This window comes from Mauremys reevesii, linkage group 18 (genome assembly GCF_016161935.1).
Source record: "Mauremys reevesii isolate NIE-2019 linkage group 18, ASM1616193v1, whole genome shotgun sequence".
In the NCBI taxonomy this organism is placed as follows: Eukaryota; Metazoa; Chordata; order Testudines; family Geoemydidae; genus Mauremys; species Mauremys reevesii.
In genome coordinates this window covers 4744014-4757428 of record NC_052640.1, presented here as the reverse complement: position 1 = coordinate 4757428, position 13415 = coordinate 4744014, and the positions used below count along the sequence as shown (strand labels likewise).

Sequence of the window (13415 nt, the reverse complement as noted above, 5' to 3'; positions counted from 1 at the left end):
GGTGATGAAAGCAAAGCACAGCTGGTGGGGAGCACCCGTTTTGTAACAATGGCTCTGGAGTGCGGTCTATTGTACAGGCATAATAAAATAATGACCAAAATAATAATAAATCATTAGTACAATACAACTAGCATCTTTCTTGCAGGGAGATCCCAAATTGCTTTTAAAAACACTGTGTGCTTATAGTGAAATCATTTCACCTGCCACTGGAGTACGACCACCTCTGAGCTAGGATGCAGCAGCTGTTTAACAGTGTACAGTGATTACACACAAGAATGTAGGTAAAGGGAATTCAGAGGAATACTGTAAGTGGCAGGGGAGATTTTAGACAGGACAAATGTAATTACCAGCATTGGAAATTGGCCAGGACTTGGTGACATCACCCCTACACTTGCATAAAATGCCATTGGATTTGTATGGCCCACAAGTGGTCTGGATGCAGAGATTTTTATCTCATCCGAAAGGCTGGATCCCTAGACCAACAGCACCCCTGCTGCTATGCTCAGGCACTGGTTCACTGTTGGTGGAGTGAGCCACCTACCAAACTATCACAACCCCTTTCTGCATCAATCTTGATTTCAGATACGAGGACCTCAAATACTAACCTGGCCCAACAATTCTTCACGTATAAGATCTGGCAAGTCACAGCCTGCGGTGGTGTGACTTCTGACCACCTACACAGGGCCAAAGGCTGAGGTCCATGCTCAGGAAAGCTCCCACTGAAGTCAAGCTCACGGTCATGAGTATAATTTATAGCCATTATTATAATGATTACATATTGCAAATGACTGAGGAGCAGCAAAACCAGACTCAAAACAAATTGAGATCAGGGTCTGTGTGTGCCAGGTGCTGTATAAAGACATATTAAGAGACCATATCTGCCCATAAGAGCTTAGATTTCAAAAAAACAAGATGGACAGAGTGGGAAGGGAAACAGAGGCAAAATGAAGAGAAGTGATCTCCCCAAGCAGGTCAGAGGCAGAGGAGAGAACAGGTCTCCGGGCGGCTAGTCTATGTCCTAGACACTGGAACATGCTGATTTGATCCATGTTTAGTTGTTTCTTGCTCAGAAAGATTCAGTCAGATCTGGTCTATATATCGCATCCGGATATTTTGTCCCCATTTTTACCTGCCAATGAATCCTGAATTTGGGTTTCCACCTGCCAAGTTGCACTCAGGAAAACAGCCGGGACAAAAGTTACAGAACAAAATATTGCATGTCACCCATGAAAAGTACATGATAAAACCACATGGCCTTGCTGTAGGGGTCTGATTTGGGTTCATGGCTAAAACGTGGATGTGACAGATGGTTTTGCATGATGAGACTATTTCATAACAAGGTTGGAAACACAAGCTGATCTTGGCTGTGTTTCACAAAGCCAGGCCAGGCTGGCGACGTCGCGAGTCAAGCTTTGCGGCAGCAGGAAGGTTTGTTAAAAAAACCAAGTATCCTACAAACCTGGTAAATGTCACGGGACTCGGGGAATAGATAGCAAATAAAGAGGGAGGGGGAGCTCAGCTTTTACATCCAAAGGCGAAGTGTCCCCACAGTGACTCCTCATTGTCTGTCAGCACTGAGGAGCAGATAGATGGAACAGGAAGGCCATTCGATATGTGGAAATAAGACAGCATCTGGGCACTTAAGCTGGAGAGCGGTGGTTGGGGAAATGGAAGTGGCGTTTAAAAGGAAAGGGATTCATTAGACTTCACAGTCTATGCCCTATAATTGTTACTCCAAATCTCCAACGTGCTTTTATTTAACCCTTTGATTTCCCCCCAGAGCTCCTGTTCCGACGCCTTCTGGTCCTTAGAAGACAGCAGAGTACATCACCGTGGACCAGCTACTACAGAGCGAAGGGATTCAGAGCCAGGACCTGAGACTGGATCCTCAAGTCTGAACCACTTCCCCATGTCAGCAGGGGTTGGGGGTGAGTCCCAGCAGTCAAACCTGCCCAGCTGGTTTGGGTTTGGGGGCAGCCGAGGTAAAGTCTCAGAAGACCAGCAGGTGACAGATTGGCCCCCTTGAATCCAAGCAAAAGCCTAACCTTGATGGTGACCTGCAGTTGGAATCCTTACCTGGGCCCATCTGGCACAGAAATACATTGGGCATCTCAGGGCCTGCCTGCAGCAGTGTGGCTGAGATAGAGGAGAATGGGCACAGGGCGGCCCCCCTCCCCCGCCCCAGATTGCATCTAGCCAGGATCAGACTACCTGCCGTCTGGAGGGGGGCTGGCCAGCACTTACCGAGCCAGCCTGGGCAGGTGGTTGGGGCACAACCAGGGCAGAGCATGGGCATTATTGTCGATACCCCTGTAACGAGCTGCTGGCTCAGAAAGATCCCCCTCCCAGCCTAGGCTGCAGGTATAACAGCAGCTTTCAGGTTTCCCCTCAGCCCTCCTCAGCCATCCGCTGGCCCTTGGTGATAAATTGGCAGCAACAGAAACACGAGAGGCACATATGACCTAGAGGGTCATTTCAGTCTGGGTCTGACTTCGCTGCTGAATTAACCCGAGTTACGTGTGCTCTCACTGGCCGAGCTCAGGTGGGAACAGCCATGCTGTGTTCCAATGGGGCAGGGGCGGCTCTAGGTATTTTGCCGCCCCAAGCACGGCAGGCAGGCAGGCTGCCTCGGGGCATGCCCGCAGGAGGTCCTCTGGTTCCGCGGCTTCGGCACACCCGCCGCCAATTGCCGCTGAAACCACAGGACCTCCTGCAGGCAAGCCACCGAAGGCAGCCTGCCTGCCCCCCTCTCAGCGACCAGCAGGGCACCCACCGCGGCTTGCCGCCCCAGGCACACGCTTGGCGTGCTGGTGCCTGGAGCTGCCCCTGAACTGGGGCGACGCTCAATCGTGTGTGTCGCTAGGACTTCTGGGGGCACATCCCATGGTCCTTTGAGCTGCAATAAGCTGAGCTGCTCTAGGAATCCTTTCCCAGTGAATTGTGGGAGAACTTGTCTGTCCTTTCTGGGCACTCAGGGGGGAATTGTGGGAAGGTGTTGCAAGACTAGTGGCACCAAGGGGAGCTAGCCTGCATCCACACTACAGCAGTCATGTTAGCAGTTGACAAGTTGTGCCAGAGCCTAGGCCCCCAATGGGGTAGCCATCTTGAATGAAAAGCACCACCACCTTCCAGTGAATGGGGCGGGTATGTGGCTGGGATTTTACTTAAGGGCAACACTGAGGTTCACTTTGCAATGAAGAGAAGGCCTCTGAAATGCCGCCTGTGGGTATCCCAACTAATGAGGGACATTCAAGGGAGGTGGTGAACTGCCACTTAGCATCCTTCCTTCCCTTCTAACCCCCGGGGGGAGTGAAAGAGCGCCGTCCCTGACAAGTCATTACAAACCACCAGTACCAGCTCGCATCGCTCACTTTTCAGCTACGTCTGCTCATCCTTGCCAAAGCTGAAGCAATGCAAAATGGAAATTTAAAAACTTCATCCGCGTTGCCAACAAAGGCTCATTAGCTTGCAAGGTTGGTTATTTCTAGTTGGATTTTTTTCCCAGCCCACACAAATCCTCTTGACCAAGGTAAAGCCAAGTGCTTACAGCAGCAAGATTGGTTGAAAATTGACTTTTAATCTGTTGCTCCTCCAAACACTCCAAATCTATTAATACTCTTCTACAAGGCAAATACAAGTTTTTGCTGAGGATAGTTACCAGGAGTGGGGAGCTGGGTTACATACAAAACAAAATCCTAACATGCTTTCTAGAGACTAAACTTAACAGGTTAACCTCCTATCTGAAGAAGCTTATCTCACCCAAAGTTCGCTCCAGCCTTTTCAAACAAGCCAAGTTGAGACCCCTTTTTCATAAAGCAAACTTGCTGTTTACTTCCTCAGTGAGAGGTCTAGGGTGTCTTCTTTTTCCCCCAAATATAGTAAAGCAAATCTTTGATGTGCACCTCAGGCTATGGTTCCCTCCCCCCGGCCCCATATTGTTTTTTTCTTCCTATTAGTTTCTTTCTTTGAAGTTCTCACGACGCTTCATTTTGGTTCAGACTGGTGGTGACTGGTGTGAACCATAAAATACTTCATTGACATTTAAACAGTCAGATAGATAAACATTTCTCATCTGACAGAAAACCTGTTCTTCCCCGTGGCTGGTGACCGGTCTCTAGACACAGGCTTTAAGAGCATGTTTTCAGTGCCTGGGCATAACTCCTCACACAGTAACTGTACCTACATTTCACAGTGATATTGATGACCAGAGTGACACAGGCTTTTATTAGAGACCTCCCATGCCGCTCTTTGGTGAGCTAGAAAGTAAATACCAGATCCAGGAGATCCCTGTAACCCCTTTGCACCCCATTCTGTGCCTCCGGCCAGTTGGGTCCAAGAGGTTCCCGGGGGGGTCATACTTGCATTGACTCCATTGGGTCCATGTGTGTAGCTGTGGGTGAGAACTTCACAATCTGTCCCAGGGTTCTCTCTCTTGCTCATGCCTGGCTGCCATCCTTCTGCTTCCCTGTTCTTTTAGAGCCAGTTTCTCTACCCCAGGGCTCTCACACCTTCCTCTCCCTTGCCCCCTCAACTCTTCCATTGTCTTTCCTCTCTTGCTAGGCCTCTCTCCTCTAGGCTTCCACCCCCCTCTCCAAGCTCCTAACCAGCCACCCTCACTTTGCCATTCTTCTTTCCAATGCTTCTGCCCCCCAGTGCCGGTTACAGCACTGCCTGTAATGTCCTCCCATGCTATTAATCCGTCAACCACAGTGAGGTTTTTCTGCTTCAGTTTGTCACACCAAGCTGATGGAAACAATATGACAGCCAAATGCACGGACCCATTCAGCGAGGAGCAAATGTCAAAGCCACGGGGTTCAGGTAGGTTTGAAATGTTCTCACACAGGCTCACCCCCTCCTTGCTCCCACCTACTCCTGTACAAGGCTGTTCTTGTGAGCACCAGCTGCCCTGGCCCAGAGACAATCAGATGATTGAGAAGCCAGCAGGGAAGAAGCACTTTAAGCTGGATACGCATGGCACCCCCCACACCCTGGGTAAAAATTTGCGTATAAAAAGTTGACATTTCGAATCACAAAAGGACCAAAGGTTGCTTCAGAGACAAACTTAATTTTTCTACACCCAAGCTCATTAGTGGCACATCACATGAAAGCAACAAGCGCCCCATTTAAATTGTAGATTATGACCTTTATGCTTAAGATCTTTTCAGACATCCTGTTTACAGCTTTTTTATACTGGCACTTCATAATCCTCAAAATGAGATTTTTATAAAGCCTTTTTATTAGAAGGCACTGCATCCTATTTCACCCCCCTCCCACTGACGTGTCCTCTCGAGACAACCTTGGTAATTGGAAGTTTTTGAAAATTCCCATAAATTAATGCTACAACTAGATCATATTGTGGAGAGAGGCAGCATAGATTCTGTTAGACTCTTCTCTTCTACATTATCTTGCTCCTAAGAAAGGAACTGGTTCACTGAATTTGAGCCTAGGAACATGTGAGGAGAGGGATTCTTATTGTGGGACAGAAGTCAGTGCATTTCAGGGTTGAGCCACAAAGAACATTTATGCAACAAAAGTCACCTCTGTGCAATGACGCAAGTTAATCGCACAGGTTTTGTTTGCTTGATAGGTTTGTTTAAACACACCTTAGTTTTTGGCCAGTGATTTAGGATTTTTAAAAAAGTGAATATAACTAGGAGGGATGTTCATGACAGTGTTAAAAGTTTGATGAAAACAGGGTTTTTTTTCCCTCTTTGTTTTTAAAAAGAAACATTCTCCATGCTGAGAAGCAGCAAGTGAAAAAGATTCTAAGCAGAAAGGGTAACTAGCTGGCTTTGTCTGAATGAGTGAAGTGCAGCAAGTAAACAAACTCCATGGACAGTGTAAAGTGAATTAGTGTAATACATTCGCTGGGTACAGAGAGCTTGCGACTCGCTTTATATAGCAGAGCGAGGGGATTCCACCTACTCTGTACAACTCAAGGGAGTGCAGGGTTTGCTTCTTCGCTGTTCCTCTACCTTGGAGCAACTTGCCAAAAAGAACCTGAGGATGGGTAGGGTGTAGGCAGAGCCATGGCTCTGTTCCCTGCCACCCCCAACCCTCCATGTTCTGGCCTGGGCTGTCACAAATTACATCCCCTCCCTGTCTCTGCACTGCCCCCTAATATGGGGCTGGGTATTTTGGCCCCAATTCCACAATGTGCTTAAACACATGCTTAATTTTATGCATGTGCTTAAAGTCCACCCCTACTCAGCAAAGCACTTAAGCAGGAGCTTAAGTTTAAGCCCCGGAACATCAATGGTTAAAGTTAAGCCCACAAGTAAGTGCTTTGCTGAACTGGGCTTTTCTGCACAACCTAGCGCTTAATGTGTTAGTAGGGGGTTAAAGAAGTGAGTTTTAGCTTGACAGTTTATTTTTATCTTATTTATTTTTTTGAAGGTTAAATAGTTTTGAGTGAGGGAAAAGATATTTGATTTGTTTCAAGATGTTGTATAACTGTGATGAGATCAGGGCTAGCAATACTGTATTAGCCCAGAAAGTTAAGACAACTTCTTCTTATAGGTTCAAGGGCTTTAAGTGCTCCTGCATGTAAATTGAATTGGCTAAAAATTGCTGATCCATTCGAGATGGACCAGACTCCGGGCCAGATGCTTGTTACTATGGCTGAGTGAACACTGCAAAAACCCACAAGCATGTGTTTGAATTCTTAAGCTGAGTTCCCTCACCTCGGCTGATGCCCCTTCTAGGAATGCTCTCATCTCTCCGGTCAGTGAGTTTGCTAGTGGGGACGTTAGCACAAAGGGGATTAAGAGAACGTAGCGAATTAAAAGAGCGTGTCCTGCAAATATCCAAGCCTTCAAACAGGAGCTGCACCAAGCAGTTTTATGACATGAAATTCGTTTGCACAAAACATTCGTCAGAAAATTTGGAAGCGTAAATAAATTCCTAAAAAATGGAACACTTTGGACACAGGGAAATTCCTTAGGAGAAGGATACTCCAGTGCGCAGGGTGCCAGGATGCAGGGAGTTTGCTGCTCTGTGCCAGACTTCCTATATTTAAAGATAAGGCAAATCAACAGGGCTTGGTACCTTTTGGTTTGCGTCAGCAGCGTCTGCACGAGGCAGCAAAATCACAATGTGTTGGTGCAGTCAGCAAGTCACACCCTTGTCACAGCCAAAGTCAGTTATGAACGGCCTAAATACCTTTAAAAACCAGGGCCTTAGGCTCTATGGGCCTCACTTCCCCATATGCGAATGGATATAACAGCCGGGCTCTGCCTTCCAGGTGTGTTGGGAGGATAAATACTGTAAAGATTGAGCAGTGCTCTGAGGCTACCATAATGGAGGCCGTAACAGTACCTTGGTAGCCAGACAAAGGGCTAAATTCCCCACATAAATGAGGTCAGTGGAAATGATTTGCTGAGCTCTGCTCCTGAGACCCTTGAGAAGCGGGCCCTGCCTGCCTTTACCCAGCAGGAACAAAGTACCTCGCTTCAGCCATTACAACTAATAATAACCTGAGGGCCGAAGCTGAGCTGCTGCTCTGAGTCATGGAACCTCCTGCTGGAAAGTTACTGGGGGAAGAAAAGCGAGTGATTGAGAAAAAGCCCCCCCCCCCTCGCCTGTCTATCTCACAGCATTGTTTCCTCCCGAGTTCCCCAGGTGTCATCCCTACAAGGGGGCCATTTAATGCACCGTGAGCGCATGGCTGGTGGGCTCCCATTAGACCCATGTCCATGAGTCCTGCCATATTTGCTCAGTGGGGCTGTTGGAAGTAGGTCGAACCTGATCCTGAGGAACACTGAGGGGAAGAGCCAGAGCTGGAACTACCCCTGAGCAGCCGGGGGGGGGGAGGGGCAGCTAGGAGCGTGTCCCCTCCCCTTCGCAGGGGTGGCTCTAGGTATTTTGCCACCCCAAGCACGGCAGGCAGGCTGACTTCGGCAGCTTGCCTGCGGGAGGTCCCCGGTCCCGCGGATTTGGCGGCGCGCCTGCGGGAGGTCAGCCGAAGCCACGGGACCAGCAGACCCTCCGCAGGCCTGCTGCCGAAGGCAACCTGCCTGCCACCCTCGTGGCGACCGGCAGAGCACCCCCCATGGCTTGCCGCCCCAGGCACACGCTTGGCGTGCTGGGGCCTGGAGCCCCCCTGCCCCTTCGGCAGCTACCGTTCGTGATGGCAAGTTCCTGTGCCCCTTGCGTTGCTGCCCCCCCACCATACACAGAAGCAGGGAGGTGGGGGGGGGGAAAGGGGGCGCCATGGCCCCATGCTCCCTGCACTGCAAGTTTGCTCTTTTATTGCTAGATGTAAATTAAACGTGTCACACACACACACACACACACACACACACACACACACACACACACACACACACACACACACACACACACAAACAAACAAACAAAAAACCAAAACAATCACTTTTGGGATGGAAGCAAGCACCCTAAGAGGGAAATGTAGAGCTATATGTTATGCATAAGGGAAAATGCGCATTCAGTGGAATCTGATATAGTTGCACATAATATTGGGTGTTATGTTGCCAAAATGTAATGGCAGTGATTGTAAGCTTTTGGGGGCAGGCCCCATCTTTTGTTCTACATTTGTACAGCACCGAGCACAGTGGGCTCCTGGCCTATCATTAGGGCCCCCCAAGCGCTACAGCAAGACAAATAATGAATAATAACAATCATTGCAGGCTGCTGTGACTCCAACCCATTTCGGGCCCCCTATGAGCCATCCCAGCTCCACACTGGCTGTTTGCATGTGTGCATTGCTCCATTCTAGGGAGCATTTTCCCTCTGCGACGGTGCATTCCAGGTGACCCTTTTAACGCTGGCTGCCTGGGCGTGCTTCTTCTGGGGGCGGAGGGGCGTGAATAAAGAGAAGGGGGGTGAAATCTAGAAGCAACAGCCGCCCCATTCACAAAGTGGAAAGATGGCAGTTAAGGAGTTAAGCAGCAGGCAGTGCTACAGGCCTGCGAATAGCAGCATGCAGCGGAGTGGAGCTGCAGCAAGGAGAGCTGGATAGAGATGTTAAGTAACGGAGCTCAGAGAGCCTCAGCCGCATCAGTAGCTGGAATCCTAGCTACAGGGCCAGGCTTTCCCCTCTTCCCCCCCAGCCAGTGGCATCAGCGGCAGCGGTTGACATGAAAAGCATCCTGGGGGGAAAGCAGGAGTCGCAGGATGGACAGAGATTCTGGGCTGCATGAGGGGGAACTGCAGTGACAGCTACTTCAGCACTGCCATCCTCACTGGAGACACACACGCACAGGCTGGGGCTGCTGCATTTGGGGGGACGGCCTCTCCCTCCTGCACATGCTTCCTTTGCCGCCTCCTTGGTGGAACGCAAAGCGAATGCCCTTCTGACCAGGGCGGCGGGTGGAAGGCGAGCTGCTGTAGGAGAGGGTCCTGCTAGGAAAGGCAGATACTGCACAATGCTGTTGGAAGGACCCAGGGGGCACACAGAGCAGCCGTGGACTTAACCCAGAGGGGAGGAAGCTGGCGCCCTGGCAACTGACCTCTGTGGAGTTTTGCAGGGACTGCACAGTGCTCAGGTAAGGGGAGTACAGTGAGCGGTGCTGGGGGCTGGTTATGCTGGGGCTGATGGAGAGGTGGCTAATTAGTATTGTTTTGAATGTTGAAAGCATTAACAGCAGATTCTTTGCCCCCCAAAATGTACATAAGGCTCCTGGGGGGAAGCAGGAGAGGACGGGTTACAGGGATTACCAGAGGCCAGAGGGTTACTGACAAAGTTTCACTTTGGGTTGCCAGTAAACTGCTCTTTGGAATGGGAATCTGCTCTGTTATCTTCCCCCATCTGCATTTAGCCATATGGGAGACGCTTTCAGGACCTTTTAAAAACGCAGAGCGTGACAAATGATGGACAGACAATTGCATTTCCACTCCCACTTGTCCCCATTTAAAACAAAAAAAACCCCCCACACTGGAAATGACCCTGAGTGTCTGTTTCTGCTTCTCAAAGCTGGGAGTGGGGAAAGGAGAGGAGACAAATCTTTTGTTAATCTATAATGAGTGTTTTATGCTGTCTGTGTAATGAAGTTTTAAATCAATATGTGAGAGCTTCCTGGCTCGGAAGGGGTTAAAATCCTTTGCAGGGAGCTGTTAATAATTCTATTACTGAGCGTGATTTCTCACCGTATTCTGCTGGTTTAAAAAGGAGAAGGGGGGAAAAAATCTCTCTCCTTAGACTTTGTGCAGGAACATTTGCAGCATGGGAAATTGGAAAAAGCTGGTAATCCTTTCAAATGAACTTTCCTGATTCATTCTGCATCCAGGCTAACTTCTTAGCATTTTTAAAATATCGATGTTAAGAAAAAGGGTGAGAGTGAGCAGGAGAGTTAAATAATAATATGAAGGTTACCTTGAGCCTAAGATTAGAAAATAAATAAATAAAAGGAAGTCTCTGCTTCTTCCAACAGGGCACGATTTCATAAACTTTCTCTGCAAATGCAGTAAGCCCATCAAGGGTGTGAACTGAAATATTTGGAGTGGCAAACTTTGGAGAAGGGATGCGACTGGGGAGAGGGGAGAGGGCGTAGGTTCTAGGGCAGAGAGCAGAGATGTTTAAAAAGCCGGCTGGAGCCCTTGGAAGCATGAGATGTCTGATACACTTCAGTGACCCTTCCAGTCCCAATTGCTCCTTATTGCATGACTGGTTCTCCACTTGCTGGTTGCCTCTGCTCAGATTATTTTAACAAACATGAACAGGGTTGTACAGGGACCGCCTGTCTGGAAGCATCATCCCAGGTTAATCCCTTTGCTCTTATTGCAAATGGAAGAATCTTTCCCTCTAAGTCCCATTAGAGTTTTGCTGAGCTATTGTTTTAATAGGCAGCCCCTTTTGTGTGATTAGTGAAAAATCTAGCTTGACAAGCTACATTGCAAATGCCTGGCTGGTCCTGCATTCATCTGCCATCCCTGACTTTCGCCTCCTTCCAGCCTGGATTTTCACTGACGGTTATTATTATTTATGGCAAATGCAGTTCAGTGCTCAAGAGAGGGCAGGAACTGTGCCGTGAAAGAACAGTCTCCTCCAAGTTTTGGGCAAAGCACCGGGAAGCTGTGCTGATATGAACCCTTGTCCTCTTCACTCCCAGCATGGGCATGGGGCACGGGGCCATCTTCTCCCTAAAGGTGAACTGCCACCATTTCTGCTCCAGCCATATCCCACTGGCTTCGAGAGGAGGTTTGCCTACGTAAGGACTTCAGGAGTTACCCCTGTAGCTGTGGCTGGTCCAAGAAACACTAAGGCAAGGTCTGATGGTTGGGGCTGCATGTTCTGAGACCGACTCTGCGATGTGACAATTGATCTCCCCGCAGAGAATGGGCTTCAGGTCCTGTGTGTATGATCCACCTGGACATTTTTAGCCTTGATCAATTACTGCCAAATAGGGATCAAGGGGGTTCACGTTCTCTGTCATTTGCTCTCGCCGTTTCACCACTTACCCATGTGCTACAGCCGGAGCTGGGATCCCAGCTCTCGCACTCAGCAGGAAGGCAGCTAGTCTCCTCCCGTGTTGTAGTGAGCAGACATGAGATGGGGAGGTAGAGTTCCACCTGCAGAAGCCCAGGGTGCCAGGCTGTGACATGGGCGGAGGCAGGGGAGGGCCTGCAGGCAGGGACGTGCAATTTCACTTTGCATGGGCGCGACCCTTCTCATGGCGAACAAACGGTTTTAATTTTTGGTCTTCATCAGGCCTTTCATTAACACATTAGGGGCCCGATTCTGAACTCAGACTGGTGTCTATCTGGAGTAAGTCCTCTGAAGTGAATGGAACGCTGGTGCAAATGAGCTATCAGAATCAGCCCTGGACTCCTCTTTAATAACCGGCAGCTGCCGTGTTAATGCCCAGGTAGGATGCATTAGCGTGTTACTCTAGGGTGCGGTGCAGGGAGTGGGAAGGGGGTAGATTGGCTGGGACGTGCATACATTTCGTATTGCTAGATACACCCCTTGCTTCCACGGCAGTTCAGGGCCTGGCCACTAGCCCAGCTGTCCACATTGGCTTGTTAAAGTTAAAGTCACTTGTCAGCGAGGAGAGAAAACTTCTGGCACAATTTGGACAGTGCTGGAGGTGAGCCTGAGCGACTGTGTTTGGATCCAGGTCTGTGTCCCCAAATTTCAGGTTTGTTTGGTTCTGGTTTGCTCCACTGTAGAGACAGCGGCACGATGCTCCGGTCTGAATTTGAACTTCTCCAGGGATTAGAGGCGTCTGAGCTCAGATTTTCGTTTGGGCCCGTCCCTGGTACAAATGTATATAAACTCATGTATATGCCCGTCCCTGGACAGATATAGAGGGGGCTGCATATGTGATACGCACAGTCTGCCGCCTGGTGGTCTTGTGTCCATGTGTGTGCCCTGCAAAGCAGTCAGCTGGTCCTGGCTGAGCCTTGTGGCTTAGCATTCCTGGACATACTCATTTTCCAAAGTGAATAATCCATGCAGCCTGTGCATCACTTGCTGCCTGACTGTAATTGACAAATGCTCTAAAGTGGTGTTTTTTCAGCCAGTTAATTTTGGTCAGTGCTGCACGGGAACTACTCGAAGCGATTCTCAAATGCACTCGGCACGCCGCTGCGCTCTCCCATGCCATTCTTCCAGCTCCTCTTTGCAAGAAGCCCCAATTTAATAGGAATTGCTGAATAAACTCACGGACGCTGAAAGCCCAGGTATAATTTGATTAAGTGCATCGGGAAACAGGCAGCCCAAGATACAGAGCAACACCTTGGCATAAAGATTTCTAATTAGAACAAATTTGCTTTGCTTAAATAAACAAATCAGGAGAAGAAACTGTCAGTTGCTAAGCGCCCCTCTGGGTCGCATCCCGCCAGCACATCACATCGTGCTGCAAAGGATTCACAGCAACTCTCAGGTGGCTCAGACACACAAGCAGGGCTTGAGTACCCCCTGTGGGTGCAAATTTGCACCTCTATGTATCTGAAGAGCAGCTGCAGACAAGGGGAATTCACTCCCTGGGGGAGCCCGGCCACAATCTCTCTGTTGCCTTCTGCTGGAGGAGAACAGCTTTCATCTCCAGCTGGACCCACCTGATGGAAGCTGCTGAGGAGATGCAATGACCTAACTGTTCCCTGTGGTACCGTGGCTGCTTTGTGCATTGCCTAAGTCAGCTTCAGGGCCCCCACAAAAGCGGGGTTACCGTGACTCCCTTCCAAATGCAGTTTGCACTACCAGAGGCCTTCCGTGCTGATGGAACCCAGGCAGTGGATGTGGCCTCTTATCTAGATTTAATAAATGATGATTGCATGTTGCAGTAGTGCCAGCCTGGGGTGCTATAAAGGTCTAGTCACCAGGAGTTGGACTCGATACCCCACCTCACTCCATAGGAAAAGGTGGCCCACAGATCCTACTGTCTTGCCACTGAAAAGTTTAATCTTGGTAAATCTTCTACGCTATGTAGGGGTGGATTAGGTTAATGCTTGGA

At 49.3% G+C, this 13415-nt stretch overlaps 1 protein-coding gene across 1 annotated transcript in view; it reads left to right on the top strand.

Annotated features, from left to right (window-relative positions):
• Window positions 1–9018: 9018 nt before the first annotated feature.
• Window positions 9019–13415, top strand: part of WSCD2 (WSC domain containing 2) — a 135390-nt gene continuing 130993 nt past the window's right edge. The window contains exon 1 of the mRNA XM_039505926.1: window positions 9019–9506. The gene's annotated coding sequence lies outside the window, so the exon portion shown is untranslated. The remainder of the gene's footprint in view (window positions 9507–13415) is intronic.